We start from the raw sequence: 22,805 nt of genomic DNA on the forward strand, positions 1-22,805 counted from the left end.
TATTTTTATATTGCTATGTTTATTCTACTTTTTGAATTGATTCCTTTTAGGTATAAATTCTCTTCCTTCTCCCCTCTGACATTTTGTTAGTGATATTCATGATACAATAAATTCAAATAATATTTAAAGATGTCTCTCCAGTGAATTTTTTGGTATTTACTGAGGGAGACACAAAGATAAATTTGGCAGTTCTTCATTCAAGTTATTTACATTCTAACATATAAAAACATTATAAAATAAATTGAAGTAATAAATGTAATATATAATAAATTCAAAATACATATATTTATACAAAGTACAATCAATTTAAGTAATAAATACACTATACAAAAAATAATGCAATATAAAACAAATAAATATAACACAATAAACACAATAAATAAATGGATATACCAACAATATACAATAAATTCAAGTAATAAATACAATATACAATACATTCAAATAGTTCAAGTAATTTACATGCTAGCATATACAATGAAGAACAAATGTAATACCCACCATAAGCAATGTAAGAATTAAGTTTCCCATTTCTCTCTTCCCTGACTCTAAATAGAACACTCAGTATTTCTGGTCTTTGGTGACCTTATCTGTAAAATGAGAAGGAAATTTTGATCTGCATTATCTCTAAGGTTTTTGTAGCTAAATACGGTTCTACAAATATTTGATGTTTGAGAAGGAAAAGTGAGAGAGTGCAAACACTGCTGTTGGTCTACTCAATACTGGGGCTCCTTCTTCCTTACTAAGAGAACCCCAATTTTATTTGGGACACCAGTATACATGTGCTAAAGGTGGCCATGTGAGATCTAGACAATGAGATATAAACAAATTGATGAGTGGAGTTTTAGGGAAAGTCTTTTAGGATAGTGAGATTTGGCTGACATTCCCCTTGGGCCCTTTACACTTTATCCATATGCCTGGCACATGCATGTGAAACTGAAGGTGCAGCAGCCATCTTGTGACCATGAGTTGGCAAACAAGAGATCAATATCTTACATTTTTGGAGAAAGGAACAGAATCAGCCTGAGTGCCTATGGCATCCCTGGATTATCGTCCCCCAGATTTATTGTATGTGTGTGTGTATGTGTTTGTGTGTGTGTGTGTGTGTAAAACACAAATAAATTTCTATTTATCTAAGCCACTGCCAGTTGTAACTCCTAATAGAAACTCAATTCTAAGTGATACAGCGAGTGAAGGAAGATAGAATCGCACCCATATAATTATCATTATATTTAAAATGAAACTTAGATGTCGTCATCCAAAGGGGCTTAATTGTCTTTGGAAACAGGGATTAGATAAGAAAACATGAAGAGGAAAATTTCCTCACTATCCAAAAAAAAGTAACTGTATACTGAAGTACTTGTCAAGCACCCTTACTTTTGAAACCTGAATAATATCCAACACCACCCCTCATTTCAATCACAAATGACTCTTCATCAGGTGGGGCCTGATTTGGGATTTCAATTATGCCAACAGCCACCAGCTCCAGCAGGTCACTCCCTTGGGATTAGAGCTTCCGCTTCCAGTGGAACTGGTGCTCACTGTGACTCGCCAGCAAGCGGTGGCCCCGTGTGGAGATGAAGTTTAGGAGGAGCACAAAGTGGAGGTGGGTTTAACATTATGACAGATAGGAAGGAACCCCTGCAGATACCTAGACCTCAAATTCTGAATTGCATTGTTGTCCCCCCAAAAAAATCAGCAGAACAGTCAAAAAGCTGATTTAAAAAATAAATAAATAAATAATGCATGTTCCCTTAGGAAATCCTACAAGCTTTACTCAGGTGTTGGGTATAACCACAAGGAAAGCTCTCATCCTCGTTTCCTTTCCCCTAGTGAAAATCAGAGCATCTTGAGGATATCAACCATGTCTTATTTCACCCTTCCTTCCCACATGTACGCTCATGTGCACACACACACGTGTGCACACACACACACAAACACATCCCTTCCCCAAATGGGAATTTGAGCACTTTGAAGAAAACATTTTTCTAATTTATCTTTTTACCTCTATTTCCTATAGTGCTTAGCTCAATAAATGTTTATGAAGCTTTTGAAAATATTCGTGGAGATGACTGAGCCAAACTTCCTAGGTCCAAATCTCAGTTCCACTCTTAGTAGCTGTGTGACCTAGCCAAGTTAATTAACTTCCTGTGCCTCAGACTTTTGATCTGTAAAATGGGGATATAATGGTCCCTGCCTCAATGTTGTGAGAATTAAATGAGTTGGGCAAGTCACTTAACCTTTCTGTGTCTCAAAGGCTCCAGGTTGTTAGTGGATTAAATAATTGTATACGTCTGATGTACTTAGAACAGTATTAGGCAAAGAACAAGTGCTCATCAAATGCCTGCTATAATTACCAAGACAATTTAGGGACAAATTGAAAAACTGTTTGAAAAACTGTTGAGCTTGATACAACATTCTTTTTCTAGAATAAATAAAGAATTTATCCTTTAACAAGAGAGCACATATAGTATGTAATATTGCTTGTATATGTTTTCATGATGCCCTGTTTCTAAACTCCATATTGGATTTTCCTTCCTGTAATGGCTGCCTTTGAAAGATTTTTCACCCTCCCATTCCTGGCTGAACACTGTTTGTTTCTTTATTCCAAATCACCACTGATCAAATTGTGTGCAGCAAACTTTTACTAAATTTTAGGGCGTTATGGACAGAGATTACAATACAGTCTGAAATTGTATATACAATACGAAAACTTAAAACTAAATATTAGACTCACTGTTTTAAAAAAAACCACTAGCCATTTCCTGCAATAAGTAATTTTTCTCTGGCTTGTTCCTCTCTCAACCACTCCATACCATCTCCTCAGCCTCTCTACCTTCCAAATACCCTTCTCTCCTTGCCTTTCTAGCTGCCGACTTCTAATGCCTCAGTTCTGTTCATTTCTTACCCTGTCTACAGGGTAGACATTTTAGTCCTCAACTGTCTACCTCAAGCTAAATTGCAAGCTTAGGTTTGTATATTAAAATTTCTAAAGTCATCTTCCTTCAACCCTGTTCCAGCTCGAAGAACAGGCAGGTGCTTTGAAATTTGAAATTATGAAGTTAGATTCCCTACCTACTAGTCTCTTTCAGTAGAGGCTCCTGTGCATCATGAGTTCTTTTTTCCTCTTTCTGCCTCCTATACTTAAATAAGACACACTCAATACATCAAACCTTTGTAACTGCTCTGTAGGTAGCAGACACTGCTTAGTATTGGAGAAATAGAAAGAAAAATACACAGTGCCTTCCTTGAGAAGCTCAAAGAGTAGCTGAAGACATGGATGTTGACACATAACTAAAACACTGTGATCATTGCCACAAGAAAATTGTGTATAAAGTATTATGGAAATAAAGCTAAGTTCTGTCAAATATGATCTTCAAAAACTTAAATATGCCTTCGGCACAGATGTAGCTACAACACATCTGCACAAATGCCTTCTGGCATACAACTGAATCTATGCAATTCTTCTCCCATCGGATTGTGCTAAGCTTCACAAAATAAATATTGTTAAAAGTAGGAAGTAACATTTTCACTTCTGCTGTGGGATTTCCTCCAGGTTTCACTAAAGCGATAACTTCAGTGAATTCTCCTGACACTCTTTCTTATACCAAACCAGTGATGTTATCTATCCTCTACAGTAGTTCATACAGTGATAGCCCAGCACCACAGGCTAACATCCACCAACTATGATGCTCCCACCCTGCTTTTATCACTTACACAGTCAGCTTGATAAACACTGATTCAGCAATCCTTGGTACTCTGGTAGGGAAAGGGCCATCACCCTCAGTATTTCTCAAGAGAATTGTCTGGTGGTTAGAATGCGACCGTGAGTCACAGAGATGCTAATCCTAGCCCAGGCTCTGACTCATTCTGTGACCCTTGCCCTACACTCTCCACCCCTGGGTTTCCCAAGATGCTGGGATACACTCCTGTATTTACCTGTCACAAGTAAATGAGCTATATTCAGAGATTATTTGCAAGGTAGCTAAAGTTGTGGGACCTTAAGTGGTAGAGACTATGTGACACAGGTTCAGAAACATAAAACAGTTGTTCATGACAGTTTCCAATGCTCAAACATCTACCAGAGAAAGAATTCAAATTTAGAAATTAGGCAAATATTACCAAAGTATACAAGGAGCAAGTCCGGCTGGTCACCTTTATCTCCTGCTTTTCAGGGATGTTTTTGCTGAAGCCCAGAAAGTTAAAAGACCTGTCCAAGAAGACACAGCTCTGAAGTGCCCAGCTCAGCATAATCCAATACAAATATAATGCAAGCCACAAATGTGAACCACATGTATAATTTTAAATTTTCCAGTAAAGAAAGTAAAAAAAAAAAAAAAAGGTGAAATTAACTTTAAAGATAGATTTTATTTAACCTAACATATTGTAAATAATATTATTTCAATATACACTTTTTAAAAATTATTAACTAAGGATCACATAACTTCTTTAAGCCTGTCAGAGCCCTATTCTGACCTATTCTTTTATTCCCTTATGACCCTTTTAAAAAAGAATTTCATCCTTTTACATAACTCCTCTCCCCCATCCCATTCTGAGGCTTCTTCACTCTGATTAAATTCCTCTGAAATGGGGCTTCCCTGGTGGCGCAGTGGTTGGGAGTCCACCTGCCGATGCAGGGGACACGGGTTCGTGCCCTGGTCTGGGAGGATCCCACATGCTGCACAGTGGCTGGGCCCGTGAGCCATGGCTGCTGGGCCTGCACGTCCGGAGCCTGTGCTCCGCAACGGGAGAGGCCACAACAGTAAGAGGCCCGCGTACCGCAAAAAAAAAAAAAAAAAAAAAAAAATTCCTCTGAAATTCACTCTGAAAAAATCATTTTCTGTTTATTTGGGATCCCTGAGTATGTGTAGGGGGATTATTAGTAGGTATTCTCTTACTATTTAGCTATTCTCTTTAATTCCTAAAATTTCTGCCTGTCTGAAAGCATTCCCAACAGAAACTAGCCACAGAACCAGCTTCTGCTTCTTCCATCATCAGTTGGTGATCTCATGGGGAAAACAAAGAATTGTTATTTTCATTCCTTCCAGAAGGTTGATCTAATTATGTTAACAGGTTCACTCTCAACAATACCATGCCTTAAAATGATGTCTCCTTGGATTCTTAAACAGAATGAGGCATGATTCTAAGTTTAGTGATTTCCAGCGATGAATATTTCAACTGAGTGGTATTACAAGAACCTAGAGGTCCACAGAAAATTAGGTGGTAAATGGATGAGACTTGGGGATCATGTTCCTTTCTCTCTGCTCTACAAGACAGACCACATTCCAAGGACTGCCAGGTTCACCACAGACAGTTGTTAGGGCTGTAATGGCCCAAGTAAGCTATTCAATGTGCAACTGGGTTGTATTTCAAATTTCTTTTGATACCTTTTTTTCCCACAAATAGCAGAATGTAACTAAAATAGGCCCTAGACAAAATTGTGAAATCTGCAGGCCTGGATTCCATGCCACCGGAATTCATTTTCCCACTTACAAAACCACTGTCTGATCTGTATTATAGATAAGATGCTGAAATCCAGCTGAAGGTCAACAAGTTCATGGCAATAAGAAAAGGGTAATGTCAGGGAAGTCTTTCAAAGAATGAGAAGGCAGGACAATATGGGTCTCAGAGAAGAAACTGAAACCATGCCCCATAGGGTTAAAAAAGCCCATCCTGAAACCATGTCTCATAGGGTTAACAGAAACTGATGACTAACAGAAATTCCTGAGTTTGTCTTACAGACAAGCAGGTAAGGGAACAGCTTATTAAACACCTTTCTGGGGCTTCCCTGGTGGCGCAGTGGTTGAGAGTCCGCCTGCCGATGCAGGGGACACAGGTTCGTGCCCCGGTCTGGGAGGATCCCACATGCCGCGGAGCGGCTGGGCCCATGAGCCATGGCCGCTGAGCCTACGCGTCCGGAGCCTGTGCTCCGCACCGGGAGAGGCCACAACAGTGAGAGGCTCGCGTACCGCAAAAAAAAAAAAAAAACCTTTCTGCTCGTAACCTGCCTTCACTGACCAAGATTGCCTTAATTATGACTCCTTAACCACCCCTATAGATAACACCTCTGACTCTGGGCCACTATAGTAACAGGGGGCTTAAGTTGTGTTCCAGGATCTTGGAGTCAGCTTCTGTCCAGTTCAAGCCAGCTAAGACTGGTTGGGACCACCGTCCCTAAAACTGGGCCTGAGCAGATGTCCAATGAATGATCTATTGATACCAGAGGGCCAAAAACTCCACCCTCAGATCATGCTAAGATCCTCCATTTTTGAACATGCATCCCATGAAGAAGCATGCAACTCAGATACACCTGCACAGCACACCAATTGCCTCACCTTTTCCCTACCTCCAATTGCCTTTCCCCATGCCTGAGACCACCCTGCTCCTTTATTCCATAAATATCTCAAGCCCCTTGCCTTTGGGGAGGCAGATCTGAGATTTGTTCTACATCTCCTCACTTGGCTGCTTCATGAATAAACCGTTTCTCTGCTGCCTCAGTGTCTCAGCATTTGACTTGCTGTGCATCAGCCAAACAAACCTGGTTTGGTTACAAAACTATCTCAATGGCTAACAAAATGTTTGTGTGTTTGGAAAAGGAGGAGAATGTCTTAAAACATTTAAAACATTTTTTTAAATCATGCTGAGACCTACCAGCTCTGCAAAACAGACTGCAGGATGCCAGAAAAGAGGCTACCGTGGGCTACTAGAAAGATACATTGGATGGAGGACACCTGGATTCTCCTCACAGTTCTGTCTTTTAAGGGGTTGTGTGATTTAGATCATGTAGCTGATCTTCATTTGCAGAATTTAATCACCTTTTAAGTTCCCTTAGTGTTCTATAATGTAAAATTTATGAATAGAAGCACAGAGATGCCTTGTAAAAAGAAAAGCTTATGAGACAGAGTTGGGAAGATTGGCAGGAAATAAACTAGATGTTGTTATCACCCTCCCACTGATTTCCAACCACACCACCTCCTTCCAGAGAGCAAATTTTCTCTTCTGGCACCCAGCTAGGTCTTGGCAACGTTTAGGGAAAAAACTATCCTGCCCCCTCAATTCACATCCAGCCACATCTGCTATCACCAAGGAGATCCTGGAAACATAAAGGTAACACAACCAGGAAGAGTAGGAGGCAGGGCTAGACAGGGAAGTCCACACTAACACAGCACAAAGTATTTGTTACCACTGCCTGCTCCCACCCTCTTCCGGGTACTTCATGCCCTACTCTTTTTATTTACAGAGTTGTTATGAAAGCACCAAATCTTGGACAGAAAATATAAGTTTGAGCTTTATTGTTCATAAAATTTAAATTTCACAATTTTTAAGTCTATAACCTATATTGAATGAAATAACCACTAAGCAGTCAGGATGAAATCTACTTTTTGGTTATCAGCATTAGTTCCCAAGATAAATTCACCCAGCTCTGGTCCTTGGAGAGAGAAAGTCCTCCTTAATCCTTGAGGTCCCAAAGCAACAACATAAAGCAATAGCATATCAAATAATATCTGTATGAGAAGCCCCAAACATCATATGATTAAAATGTGTTTCTATTTGTTTGCTATCATGATATGAATTTCCCTTCTCTGTGGTGTTGCTGACTTCATCCCTAACATCTGTACTGTTTTGAAATACATTGTATGCCTAGTAATAGAAACTATGGAAAGGTTTCAAGGCAGTCTTGTTGTTTCGTGAGATTTGTGGCCACAAAAGTTAAACATTTAATCTGGCAGGAACTCAAAGTCCAGGCCACCTCTAGTTTTTGAGCAAACTGTGTTCTAAAGGTATGTAGATTGGTGCTTTGAATTTTGATACAAATTGCAATAGAAACAGTGCTGTGAATGGTGGTTAGGTTCCTTGGCCAGCCTACAATGCCCATGTTAGCTGGCACACTGTATATTTATAATAAATGTGATTAGAAAGAATATTACTTTAAAATTCTGTACAATGATTCAGGTTTGCATATGTCCCTGCTTTCGATTGCTCCTTAGAATATTGTAATAAATCTTCATCCATTCAGGCTCAGGACATTAATCCAGTATAAACTAAAATAAAGGACAGCTGATAAGTCTTTCATCTGATGTGGGAATAGAATATGTATTTTATTTGGGAAATATCCAAAATTCTTCAGATGTAGGTCTAATAAATCAATTAACCTGAATGATTTGGTTTGGTCTAAATAACAAGATGCAATCATCAGCCATATTAGTGATTTCCCCAGAAATTTCCTTCAGAAGGCAATAACAAAACAGGAGTTCTAGAAATTAGCAATTGTAGTATTGCCCTATATATTGAGGTTACTGTTAAGAAAAGACAAAGTTCATTTGAATCTGGAAATCTAGATATGTTTTATGTTTTCTTTTTATAGTCTCATCACAACTACTGTAAGACTACCTCAAGTCATTTAAACATCTACATTTTAAAGATGTAATAAGATAATCAATCCTATGAATCCTATGAATTCCATGACCTAGAATACTAAGTTACCTAACCAGCTCCCTCACACTCAGTCAAAAGAGGATAGATTCATCTCACATGTTAACTCCCAATCCCTAACTACATACATCACTTTCTTAAGAGAGGGAGGGAATAGGAAGGATTTTCAAAGATAACAGATGGCTTAGGAGTACGAGTGTACCCAGTACACACACTTAAGTACAAACTGATCTTACAATTAAAGGAAAGGGATTAAAAAACTTTGGCTGGGACTTCCCTGGTGACACAGTGGTTAAGAATCCACCTACCAATGCAGAGGACACGGTTCAATCCCTGGCCCAGGAACATCCCACATGCTGCAGAGCAGCTAAGCCCATGCGCCACAACTACTGAGCCCACGTGCCACAACGACTGAAGCCTGAGCACCCTAGAGCCCGTGCGGCACAACTACTGAGCCCACACACCACAACTACTGAAGCCCGCGCACTCTAGGGCCCGCGTGCCACAACTACTGAGCCTATGTGCTGTAACTACTGAAGCCCACACACCTAGAGCCCATGCTCCACAACAAGAGAAGCCACCGCAATGAGAAGCCCATGCACTGCAACGAAGAGTAGCCCCCACTCACTGCAACCAGAGAAAGGCTGTGCACAGCAATGAAGACCCAATGCAGCCAAAAATAAATAAAATTAAAAAAAAAAAAACTTTGGTCCCCAGTAAAAAACTAAGTTTCCTGTTCTGTAATTAGTTTATAATTACAGAAAGAAAAAAATTAATTTCTCTACCTCAAAATACAAAATATAAACATAGGGTTCTGTTATGCACTGTTCTGTAGGTAAGAAGGAGGAAATGAATAAAATAATCAATACTTTCAAACTTTTAAGGATTTCATTTACAGACGCTTTTCTTTTGGGTGATCATTATTCCAATATCAAAGAATCACTTTTATTATCATCTCCCTCTTTTGGATCTGAGTAAGAACATGTTACCACCCACTTTATCAATTTTTGTGATAAAGCTGCTTCTTATATTTCTAATTAACAATGATTCCTCTTCATATGCTTGAAGCCCTAGGCAATCAGATATAACAAATTTGGGGTTATTAATTTTATCATGATGATTATATTTGCAAATGAGCCTTGAAAGTGAAGTTAAGAGTGGCCTAAATGAAAGAGTCCTCCTGCCAAAGATGTAGCAATACAGATAGAACTTAAAATCTTGATATACTTCTAACTCCCAAAAATGAACAGGTTTAGCTTGCCACTGCAAATTCAAAATTCAATACCACAGAAAGAATAGTTGGAGACTTCAATATACCACTTTCAATAGTGGATAGAAAAAATAGGCAGAGGATCAACATGGTAATAGGAGACTTAAATAACATTGAAAAACAACTAGACATAACAGACATCTATAAAACACTCCACCAAAAAATGGCAGAATATATATTCTTCTCAAATGCACCTGGAACATTCTCCAGGATAGAACATATGCTAGGCCATAAAGCAAACTTTTATACATTTTAATGGATTGAAATCATCCAAAGTACATGCTCCAACCATAACAGAATGAAATTAGAAATCAGTAACAAAAAGAAATTTGGGAAACTCAAAAACATGTGGAAGATAAACAACATGCTCCTCAACAACCAATGGGTCAAAGAAGAAATTTTAAAATATTTTGAGATGAATAAAAAATGAAGATATAACATACTAAAATATATGGGATTCAGCTAAAAAAGTGCTTAGAGGGAAATTTATAGCTGTAAATGCCTATTAAAAAAAAAAAAAAGAAAGATCTCAAATCAAAAGCAAAGCTTCAACCTTAGGACATCAAAAAAGAAGAGCAAATTAAACCTAAAGCAAGAAGGAAGAAAATGATAAAGATTAGCAGGGAAATAAATAAAATATATAATTAAAAACAGAGAAAATCAATGAAACAAAAAATGGGTACTGTGAAACTCAATAAAATTGACAAAATGGTAACTAGATTAATACTCAACTTACTAGAAATAATACTCAAATTACTAGAATCAAAAATGAAAGAGGAGACATTACTAAAAACCTTACAGAAATAAAAAGGATTCTAAAGGAATACTCTGAACAACTGTATGCCAATAAATTAGATAATCTAGAAAAAATGGACAAATTCATAGGAAAACTAAACTACAATACTGACTCAAGAAAAAATATACAATCTGAATAGATTTGTAACAAGAGATGGAATTAGTAATCAGAAAATTACCCACAAAGAAAAACCCAGGCCTAGGTGGCTCCACCAATAAATTCTGCCAAACATTTAACAAAGAATTAATACCAATTCTTCACAAACTCTTCACAAAATAGAAAAGGAACAAACACTCCCCGACTCTTTTTATGAGGACAGTATAACCCTGAATGACAAAACCAGGCAAAGACATCACAAGAAAACTACAGACCAATATCTCTTACAAATATGGATGCAAAAATCCCCAACAAAATAGCAAACTGAATCCAGCTACATATGACTAAGTGAGGTTTATCCCAGGAATCCAAGGTTGGATAAACATCTGAAAATCAATTAATGTAATTAACTGATTACATATCAGTTGAATTAAGAAACAAAACCCCATGATCTTTTCAATAAAGCAGCAAAAGCATTTGACAAATCCAACACCTTTTAATGATTAAAAGAAAAAAATCCAACTGAGAATAGAAGCGAACTTCTCCAACCTAAGGAAGGGCATCTATGAAAAACCCACAGCTAGCATCATACTTAGTGATAAAAAACTGGATGCTTTTCCCCTAATATCAGGAACAAGGCAAGGACACTACCAAGAAAGTGAAAATACAAACTCCCTGGCGGTCCAGTGGTTAGGACTCCTCATGCTCACTGCCAAGGGCCCGGGTTCAAATCCTGGAACTAAGATCCCACAAGCCATGCAGGGTGGCCAAAAAAAATAAAATAAAGTGAAAATACAAACCATGGAATGGGAGAAAATTTTTAAAAATTATTTATCTGATAAAAGACTTGTATCTAGAATATACAGAGAACCCTTACAACTTAACAATAGAAGACAAATAACCCAATTTTAGAATATGCAAAGGATCTGAACATTTTCTTAAAACTGTATATGAGTTGCCAATAAGCACATAAAAAATGCTCAACATCATTAGTCATTAGGGAAATGCAAATCAAAATCACAATGATATACTACTTCACACCTACTAGGGTGGCTAGAATCAAAAAGTCTGACAAAAACAAGAACTGGCAAAGAGGTAGAGAAACCAGAACCTCCATACTTTTATAAGAATATGGGAAGGTAAGCTGTGGCAGCCACTTTGGATAACAGTTTGGCAGTTCCTCAAATGGTTAAATGGTTAAACATAAAGTTACCATTTGACCCAGAATTCCACTCCCAGGTATTTAAGAGACATGAAAACACATGTCCATACAAAAACTTGTACATAAATGTTTAAGACAGCATTATTCTTAATAGCCAAAAACTAGAAACAATCCATATGCCCATCAACTAATGAATATATAAACAGAATGTGGTATATCCATACAATGGAATATTATTTGTCTATAAAAAGGAATGAAGTATAATACATGCTATGATATGAGTGAATCTTGAAAACATTCTGCTGCATAAAAGAAGCTAGTCACAGAAGATCACATATTACATGATTCCACTTACATGAAATATCCAGAATAAGCAAATCTAGAGACAGAAAGCAGGGGGCTAGGACTATGAACTGTTAGGAGGATAGGGTGGTGATAGCTAAGAAATATAGGGTTTCTTTCTGAGGTGATGAAATATTTTAAAATTGATTGTCGTGATGTTTGCACATATCTGTGAACAGACTAAAAACCATTAAACTATATACCTTAAATTTGTAAGTTGTATGATAGGTGAAATACATCTCAATAAAGCTTTAAAAAAAAAAACCCAACTCAATACTGAACAAACATTAGAAATCTACCCAGACCTCTGCTAACTCTGAAAGCTTCTCTTGGCAACTCCCCCTTCTAGCCTCTCAGTTCAGAGTATGTGGGCAATTTGAGTTTGTGCAAGCAGATTACATAGATTATAGTGAACAATAGATCTCACCATCTTTTCTATAAGCATGCTAACTTAATTCCATATCTTGATTGCTAAAAGACTGTAAGAGTTGTGTTTGGCTCACTAAAGGATATTAAGCCTTGTGCTGAATTGATGTGCTATAAATTAAAAATAGAGTACAAAGATGAATAAGGAATTAATCTCCAAGATTCTTCATGGCTATCTGAAGAAGAAAGAGAACATAGAGAAAATGACTGGAGGATAAAATCATTTGTGGGACTTGTAAGGATCCTTAGCCATCTAATCCATCTTCTTCATTTTATACATGAGAAAACTGAAACGCAGGAGAATTCAGTGTCTGATTCAAGGTCATGCATCTAATTGCTGACCAATCATCTCAGTTTGCCCGGGACTGGGACAGGCAAGGGGGAAGGAAGGTGAGTTCCCAGTGTTAAAACTGGGAAAGTCCTGTCAAACTGCAACAAGTTGATCAGCCTATGCTGATAGTGGCAATCAGTTAAGAGTATAAGGTAGCTACTGACTCCTAACGCAGTGTTCTTCCTTCAAGATCATGTTCTCTCAGAGAGAGAGCTTCCTGCTTTGAAGAAACGTCTTAGACTACTTTCCAGTGACTGCCCTCTGGATGAGAATTTTTCAAAATACAAATTAGACTGTGAGTTAATTTTATTATTTGAATAAATACTTATATTTCAAGATCTAGTATTTTTGTCCAGGAATCAATCATTTACCAAGATACTTAATATAAACTGAACATCATATCACTTTTCTTCTCAGGTATCACATTAATTCTAGTGAAATTTAAATTTCAAATGTCTAGAACTGATGTTTGCTATAACATGTTTCTGTGGAATGGGTATGTGGTCTTCAGAGTCTTCGTTATCATTGATATAAATCACACCCAAAACATAAATATGTAAACAAAATCTGTTTTGAGTGACTAATCTGCCCCCTTTCCTAGAGGCTGCTATTATTTCATCACATGCACAAAGATATTTATATGGACTTAGCCTCTTTTTGCTTACTTCAAGTAACTGCTTATCTAATGCCCACATGGCCATCTTAGAACCAAATCTACCAAAAAGAAAAATAAAGTCCTTTATAGCCGGAGGCTCCTGGGCTTCCTAATCTGAGGTCTAGGGACAGAACTGGGAAGTATGGGGAGTCAAGGCAACATATGAAATAGCATGTCAAATGTTTAATTTGTGCTTTGTGATGGACAGAGGAACTGTAGCATTTGTTACATTCTCAAAGGGGTCACTGAACCCCAAAATGAAATTTAGCCATAAATCTTTCCTAAAACAATGTTATTTCATACTCCTTGCACAGGACACAAAAGGAGAATAAAATGGCTAAACCTGACTCAATAGGGAAGACTGATTAATTCTTGATTAGCACTCCAGAGACTACAGAGAAATGAAGACATTCTCACAGGAAGAAAATGGATTGGGAATAAAGTTACTGAGAGGAAGAACAGAAACAAAACAGAAGCATAAAGTCATTTCTAATTCATAAGGGAAAAGAATAGAGTGAAGGGGAAAAGATCCAGTTACTGTTGAGAAGTCTGTCTACCTAAAGTGATTGAAACAGTTGATGCCATCATGAAATTTAATTAGGAAAAGCATAAATGCCCCAAAGCACAATGACGAATTGTTAACACCTGAAAGGTTTTCTCTAAGAACCCAGGGTAAGTAATTTCTCTTCATCACTTGAACATTTACCTCTCACTCTTGAAAAACACATTTTGATATTGAGATAAAGCAGCCTCCTTTTCCTGACAATCCTGAGATGGCAAGTTAAAAAGCTTTAAATCTTATAAGCAATTGGAAGCAGGCAACAACATTTTCTTCCAAAACCAATTTTTGCATGACTGTGCCCAGAGGCAAGGGGAGAGCTGGAAGATAATCAACTTGTTCTTTATGCTTTAACTTTCTTAGTGACTGGTATTAAAAAGAATGAGTCAACCATAGTCTCATCAAGTTCCTCTTGTGTTCTCAAACTCTAAACAGAGATTTAATATGTGAGTTACAACACAGTACATGCACTGATGAATGCTAATCATAGTCAAGTAACTGATATTGAAATGAAGGAATGCTAAGAATTTAACACTAAAATGTGTCATTCTTATAATAAAAGAAGGAAAAACATTGGTGTCCAATCAATAAATGTGATTTAGTAATGATAAATTTCTGAATATTATACAAACCAGATTTAATTTTTGTTCCAATCCTTCTTTCTGCCCTGTTTCTTCATCTTATGCTTGCCTTCATGAATCAGTGGTTTCAATTAAAGGTTTTCACCACACATTTCCTAAAACATACTCATAGACAGTATATCACCAATGAGTGCATGAATACATTTACAATACTTGCACAGTAAAATTATTTTATGGCTTTCCACAACTGTTATATAGGAAAATATCAATATTTATTATAAATCTGGGCCCTTCTAAAAAAAAGATTATGCTCATTAGGCACAATGCTGATGTAAATATAATTTTCTAGGAGGCAGAAATTCCATCTTCTGAGTAATTTATGTATAGTCTAATGTCATGCATACCCAAGTACTTAACATTATTCAGTGAGACAAAACACTATCATGATGCTAGCTCACTGATACTCAAACATACCTCAGACTGATACTCTTCCATGCTAGTGGCTGGAAACTTTCAATGAGAACACTACTGTAAAATCAAAATCTGAAGAAAAAGCACAATTCAACTTAACTAACCATTACTAGGATATTGCTGTATTTTGAATAGTATGTTCAGCACTATCAAGTTTATAAAAGGAATATACAATGTTTTATATGCTCTCTAGGAATGTGAAAGGCCCTTGAATATGCAGAACAAACAGGAAAAAATTGGAAAAAAAAAACATGAACCAGTAAATGTCAAATGTGAGATGAAAACGATAAATGCTAGAGAATTCAGAGCAGAAAGCCATTTCCATGAAGAAAAGTTGAGGAAAGTTTCAGGGAAGAGTTTCGATCAGCACTGATTTTAATTTAAAAATATGATTTAGAAATCTTAAAATATTATCCAGACAAGGAAATGGAATTAGTAGATTTAGGCACGGACTTATTAGTTCATGGAGGAAGATGAGGAAGAAACTGACTGGAAGAGATAGGCTTCATACAGCAAAAGAGAGTATGGAGCTATAGGGTCAATAGTTAACACAGTGCTATAATGGGAACAACTGTTAGGAATATAAGATAAAACCTAATAAATATCACTTGAAAGGGGCTCTAATTCTCAGCACATAAGGTGTCATAAAACAACCCTTTGTTTAATACCAAGAAAATCTCATTGTGGAAATTCCATTTTATTGTAGATCATTAGTTTTTCAATCAAGAATAAGGCAAGACAGGGGCTTCCCTGGTGGCGCAGTGGTTAAGAATCTGCCTGCCAATGCAGGGGACACGGGTTCGAGCCCTGGTCTGGGAAGATCCCACATGCCGCGGAGCAACTAAGCCCGTGCGTCACAATTACTGAGCCTGCGCATCTGGAGCCTGCGCTCCGCAACAGGAGAGGCCGCGACAGTGAGAGGCCCGCGCACCGCGATGAAGAGTGGCCGCCGCTCGCCGCAACTAGAGAAAGCTCTCGCACAGAAACGAAGACCCAACACAGCCATAAATAAATAAATAAATAAATAAATAAATAAATAAAAAAGAATAAGGCAAGACAAAAAGAGGTATCAAAATTACTTACAGAACTTATTCACTAACCTGTGCCTGTGTTTGGTGCCTAAAACAGCTCTTTAAACCCATGTGCCAGAATTTTTGGAGGGGAATATATCAATAGTATGTCTAATTGCAAAAAGCTGTACATACACCCTACTTCAGAAGAGAACCATAGCAAAGGGCTTTGGAAGACCACATAACACCGTCTTTAATCAACAACACACTGCAGGACCAATATATTTTCTTAGCCCAATGTGCCTGACATTTAGATGCACAGAGAAGCTCTCCCCACATCCTACTGTTCTCACCAAACACAAGGCTTGGGTTTTGTTTTCATTTGCTGTAACAAACCAAACATCTTAACCAGAAGCAAGCAATTGAAATTGAGCAATGTGACACCATGGGAACATAATAAAATCAGTTGTCATTAGGAAAAAAAAAGAAAAAAAAAACTACCCAAAAGACAGTCAGAGGTCAGAGACACGACAGGTTTATAGCCTATGTTAACCTTCTATGACATAGTTTCTTGCATCATCTCTTGGCATTACTATTTCTCTTTCAAGATTTAGTAAGTGCAAGGAAAATTTTCTCTCATTGAAAGGGCATCAAATAGAAACATACAAAACAAATGAGCTCATCTTACTATTTATCTAGTAAATGAATATTTCATTTATGGATTAGTCAAGCATTTAGGGCTTTTGTCTTTGTCTTTTGTTTATCTTTACAGAGCTTAGAATTTTCTGGGTTGAAGTGTATTTACTAATAAAGGGAAATACATAATTATAAAATGGTACATGCTGTGGAAACCCAGAAAATACCACATCTTGAATTGAGGACCACCAGCACAGACAACCCATGGCCCTGCTAGTTATTAGGGACTAAAGAAACAAGACTCTCTTCATATTCCTTTCTTAGGACACTTGAGAGGGCAGATTCAGTTAGAAAAGAGAAAATGGTGGAGAAGTTTTGAGCAAATACCTCTTGTCCTTGATTCCAGGATACATTCTTTTCGTATTAATGGTTCTAAAATCGGGATCCCTCTTTCCATAGGCATATACAATTGATATAGAAGTTTTTTCCTGATGATGCTATTCAACTGATGACACATCTTAGAAGGAAGGAAGGAAACTTTTTTATAAATGAGAGTATTACAAAAAGAATTCCTGTGGGGGTTTGTGAGGGCACAGGTGGTTAAGACTGGACAGTCCATGGTCAGGTTGATGAGTGTATCCCGTGGCTTCTTTCCCACCTCCACCCTTCAACTACAAGCCCAGGTGATGTGATTAGAATAAAGCATTCCTGACAATGCCTCCTCACAACCACGTATTTATGATGAGCTCCACCTCACATGTGGAGGACTATGCATAAGAGATATGAAAGGATGTGAGCAATGCCCAGCACTAAAGAGCCAGAAACATAATGCAGGGGTCTGACTTCTTCCCAGAGAAGTCCCAGAACTAGCTCTGCCACACCCACGTCCCATTCATGGGATCACTTATCAATCCACTTATGACAAAACAATGTAAACCTTTTTTCCTCTTGTGTGTGTCATGAAAACAAATATCAAGTCAACTGCTGATATTATATTGGGGAACAGAATGCTGTTTTAGACAGAAAAATGATCCAGAGAGGAAGTGTGTCAGGATACAAGGACTTGGATTTTAACTCTGGCTTCTTCACCTGGGTTTTATACAAATGACTTGAACTTGCCTTGACTTCTTTTGATTGTCCCTAGCTAATAACATCCAATAGAGACTAATAAAATGCTGGCTCACTTTCCAGGGGTGTTTTAAGTAGAAATGAGTAATATTTTCAAGGCTTTTCACTGCTCTTACTAAAGTTTGGAATTTCAAAATCAAAATGGCTTAATTTTCTTTAAGTTACTTGCTTCTATAAAGGCACAATGCTCTTGGGTTTAATAGAGAATTCATCAGAGGCCAAAGCAGAATTTGGGTTGGTGGGAGGGTCAGGGAGGGCAGAATAGAGTCTGTAGAAAAGGAAATAGCCACAGAAGCCAAGTTTGAAAGCTTATAAGAATGATATAGTGCCAACTATGAGCTACTTAAAGCAATAAGCTTCCTTTCAAGTATAGAGCTTCTTAACCACCCTCCATAGTCAACCCTGAATGTGCAGGATGGCAAAATTCACAGATCCAAAGCTTAGCAGCTGCCTAGATCTGAAAAACAGGGCTTTCATTTGTGAGACCGTGCCAAGAACTGTTTTTGAGAAACAAAGTGAAGGGCAAACAGCTACAAATTAAAAAGGGCAAACAGCAGTCAATTACCTTGTGACCACTTTGAAGCCATTAATATAGATTTTTTTGCCTGGGGAAAAATGTGAGAAGCAATCATGATTGGATAGTCTCTACACTAGGGGGGGAAAAGCCCTAACTGTGTAAATTAAGCAGCTATCAGCAGATCAAGATCAGATTCAATCATGGAAACACTTCTGCAAATACAAACAACCTTGACAAAAATCAATGTCACCCAAGGTGAAGAGGAAAGTTTGGAAGGTCAAAGCACACATAAAGGCTCTTTCTTCTTAATCACCAACCTGATCATTACTTACCTGATATCTGTAAACTACCCTGTTGGATAGATGTCAGCTTACCTGAAGACTCCCTCTGTGCTATAAATGAAATTGGAGTTTATTGCTTGAAGGACCTCCACTCTCCTCTCAACAATATTTCTACAAGAATCAAAAACATCTGCCAGCACTCTTGCTCTCTCTTGCTCTCTCTCCCTTTTTCCTTCCCTCCCTATTTCTCCCTCCCCCACATACACACAAACATACTCATGCTTTCCCACACTGATGATTAATAAATATTGGTACACCCATCCAACAATGCTATTTCCTCACACATACGGAACTTCTTTATTTTATCAGAAAATAACTTTAAAATAGTGGGGAAAACTCTTTAATTAAAATGTTACATTAGAAGCTATTTATTCAATGCAAAAGAAGGCAGTAAAGGAGGAAGAGAGGAAGAGAGAAACAGGAGATATATAGAAAATAAATAGCAAAATAGCAAACATAAGTCCAACTCTATCAATAATAGCATTAAATGTAAATGAATTAAACAACTCAATCAAAGTCAGAGATTGTCAGACTGGATTAAAAACACAGTCCAACTATTTGCTCTGCAGGAAACACACTGTAGATTCGAAGATACAAAATGCTGAAAGTAAAAGGACGGGGAAAGATACATGATCCAAAAAACAACCACAAGAAAGCTGGAGTAGCGACACTAATATCAGCCAAAACAGATGTTAAAACAAACAAAAAAGTTACTAGCGATAAAGATAGACACTTTATAATAATAAAATGGTCAATCTATCAGAAACATAACAATTATAAACATATGCATTTAACAACAAAACCCCCAAAATACATAAAATAAAAACTGACAGAACTGAAGGGATTAATGACTCAACAATAGTTGTTATTTCTTTCTAGAAGGATAGAAAAATTAGACAGAAGATCAAAAAGGAAACAGAAGAAATGAACAACACTATGAAACTAGACTTGACAGACGTGTATAGAATGCTCTAACCAACAACTGTAGTATGTGTATTCTTCCCAAGCACACACAAAAATTTCTTTAGAATCCACCATATGCTAGATGATAAAACAGTCCTCAATAAATTTAAAAAAATTGAAATCCTACAAGGTGTGTCTGCCAACCACAATGGAATAAAATTAGAAATCAATAACAAAGGAATTTAGAACACCTGCATATATGTGCACAGTAAATAACACCTTTCTAAATAATCAGTGGATCAAAGAAGAAATCATAAGAAATTAAAAATCTTTGAGATGAATTTAGAACACCTGCATATATGTGCACAGTAAATAACACCTTTCTAAATAATCAGTGGATCAAAGAAGAAATCATAAGAAATTAAAAATCTTTGAGATGAATTTAGAACACCTGCATATATGTGCACATTAAATAACACCTTTCTAAATAATCAGTGGATCAAAGAAGAAATCATAAGAAATTAAAAATCTTTGAGATGAATTTAGAACACCTGCATATATGTGCACATTAAATAATACCTTTCTAAATAATCAGTGGATCAAAGAAGAAATCAAAAGAAATTAAAAATCTTTGAGATGAATGAAAATAAAAGCATAACATATTAAAACAAGGTATGCAAATAAAGCAATGCTTAGAGGAATATTTAGAGCTGGAAATGTCTATATTAAAAAAAAAGAAGATCTCAAATCAGTGACTTAGCCTTCACCTTAAGATACTGAAAAAAGATCACATTAAGCCAAAGCATGCAGAAGGTAGGAAATGATAAGCATTACACTGGAAATTAATGAAATAGGAAATAGAAAAGCAAGAGAAAAAATCACGAGACCAAAACTTGGTCTTCTGAAAAGATAAACAATGTTGGCAAACTTTTGGTTAAATGACCAGAAAAAAAAAAGAAAGAAGACTCAAATTACTAAAATCAGGAATGAAAGAGGAAACATCACTACTGACCTCAAAAAATTCCAAAAGATTATAAGGGAATACTGGGAACACATGCTAACAAATGAGATAACTTTAAAAAATTGACAAATTCTTAGAAAGACAAACTACTAAAACTGACTTTAAAAAAAATAGAAATTCTAAACAGACCTATAACATTAAAGAAGTTGCATTAATAACTTTAAAACTTTCCACAAAGAAAAACCCAGACACAGATGGCTTCACTGGTGAATTCTACTGAAGACTATTTTTTTTAATTAATACCAATTTTTCATAAATTCTATCCCCCCAGAAAAAAGAGGAGGAAACAGTTCCTAATTTTATGATGCCAGTGTCATCCTAATAACAAACCAGACAAAGACATTGCAAGAAAAGAAACCTGCAGACCAATATATTCTACTTACATAGTCTCAAAACTTCTCAACAAAATAGTATAAAACCAAATCCAGTAACATATAAAAAGGATGATACATCATGTCCAAGAGGGATTTGTCTCAGGAATGAAGGTTAGTTTAACATCCAAAAATCAATGTAATATTTCATGTCAATAAAAAAAGGACAAAACCCAAATGATCATGTCAACAGATGCAGAAAAACCATTTGACAAAATCTAACACACTTTCCATGATAAAAAACACTCAACAAACTAGGCATAGAAGGAATTTCCTCAACCTGATAAAGGGCATTTATTAAACAAACAAATAAAACACCCACAGCTAACATTATATTTAAAGATGAAAGACTGAATACCTTCCTCGTAAGATCAGAACCAAGAAAAGAATATCAACTCTTGCTGCTTCTACTCAGTGTGGTACTGGAGGTTCTAGCCAGGGCAATTAGGCAAGCAAAAGAAATAAAAGGCATGTAGATCAGAGAGGAAGAAGTGAATCAACCTCTATGTGCAGATGAGATGATCTTATATACGGAAAAATCCTAAGAAATCCATTAAAAAACTGTTCAAGAGCTTGCCTGGTGATGCAGTGGTTGGGAGTCCACCTGCCGATGCAGGGGACGCGGGTTCGTGCCCCGGTCTGGGAAGATCCCACATGCCGTGGAGCGGCTAGGCCCGTGAGCCATGGCCTCTGAGCCTGCACGTCCGGAGCCTGTGTTCCGCGACGGAAGAGGCCACAACAGTGAGAGGCCCACGTACCGCAAAAAAATAAATAAATAAATAAAAATAAAAAATAAAAAGCTGTTCAAGCTACTAAATGAGTTTATAAATGAGTTTATAATGTTATAAGGTACAAGAGCAATATATAAAAGTCAATGTGTTTCTATACAGTAGCAATGAGCAATCAAAAATAAAGTTAAGAAAATAATTCCATTTACAGTAGCAATAAATAGAAATACTTAGCTATAAATATAACAAAAGTTGTGTAAAACTTGTACTCTGAAAATTATTAAACACAGTTGAAGAAATTTAAAATATCTAAATAAATGCAAAGACATCTGTATTCATGGGTGAAAGACTTAATATCTTTGAGATGGCAATATTCCCCAATTGATGTACAGAATCAACACAATCTCTGTCAAAATCCCAGCTGAAGTTTTGCAGAATCTGATGAGTGAATCCTCAAGTTCATATGAAAATGCAAAGGACCCAGTACAGTCAAGACAAACTTGATAAAAAGAAGAACAAAATAGGAGGACTCACACATCCTGATTGCAAAACTTACTACAAACCTAACATAAACAAGACAGTGTGGTACTGGCATAAGATTAGACACACAGATCAATGGAATAAAATTAATAAAACTTAATTAAGAATAAAATTAATCACTAAAGTTAATATTTTTAGTAAAATTATTAAAAATAAATCCTCACATTTATGGCCAATTGATTTCAAAAAGAGCATAAAACAATTCAATGGGGGAAAAGTCTTTTCAAGAAATAGTGCTGGGACAACTGTATAACCACATGTAAGAGAATGAAGTTGAACCTCTTACACCATACACAAAAATAAACTCCAAATGTATATTACATGTAAATATAAGAGCTAAAACTACAAAGATCCTAGAAGACATAGGATTAAATCTAAGTGAGCTTGGGCAAGGCAAGGCTTTCTCAGATACACTGCCAAAAGTATAAGTGACTGGAAAAAAAAATTGATAAATTAGGCTTCATCAAAATTAAAACCAGTTCATGACT

This window comes from Mesoplodon bidens (genome assembly GCF_964165515.1).
Source record: "Mesoplodon bidens genome assembly, chromosome: 4".
Classification (NCBI taxonomy): domain Eukaryota; kingdom Metazoa; phylum Chordata; class Mammalia; order Artiodactyla; family Ziphiidae; genus Mesoplodon; species Mesoplodon bidens.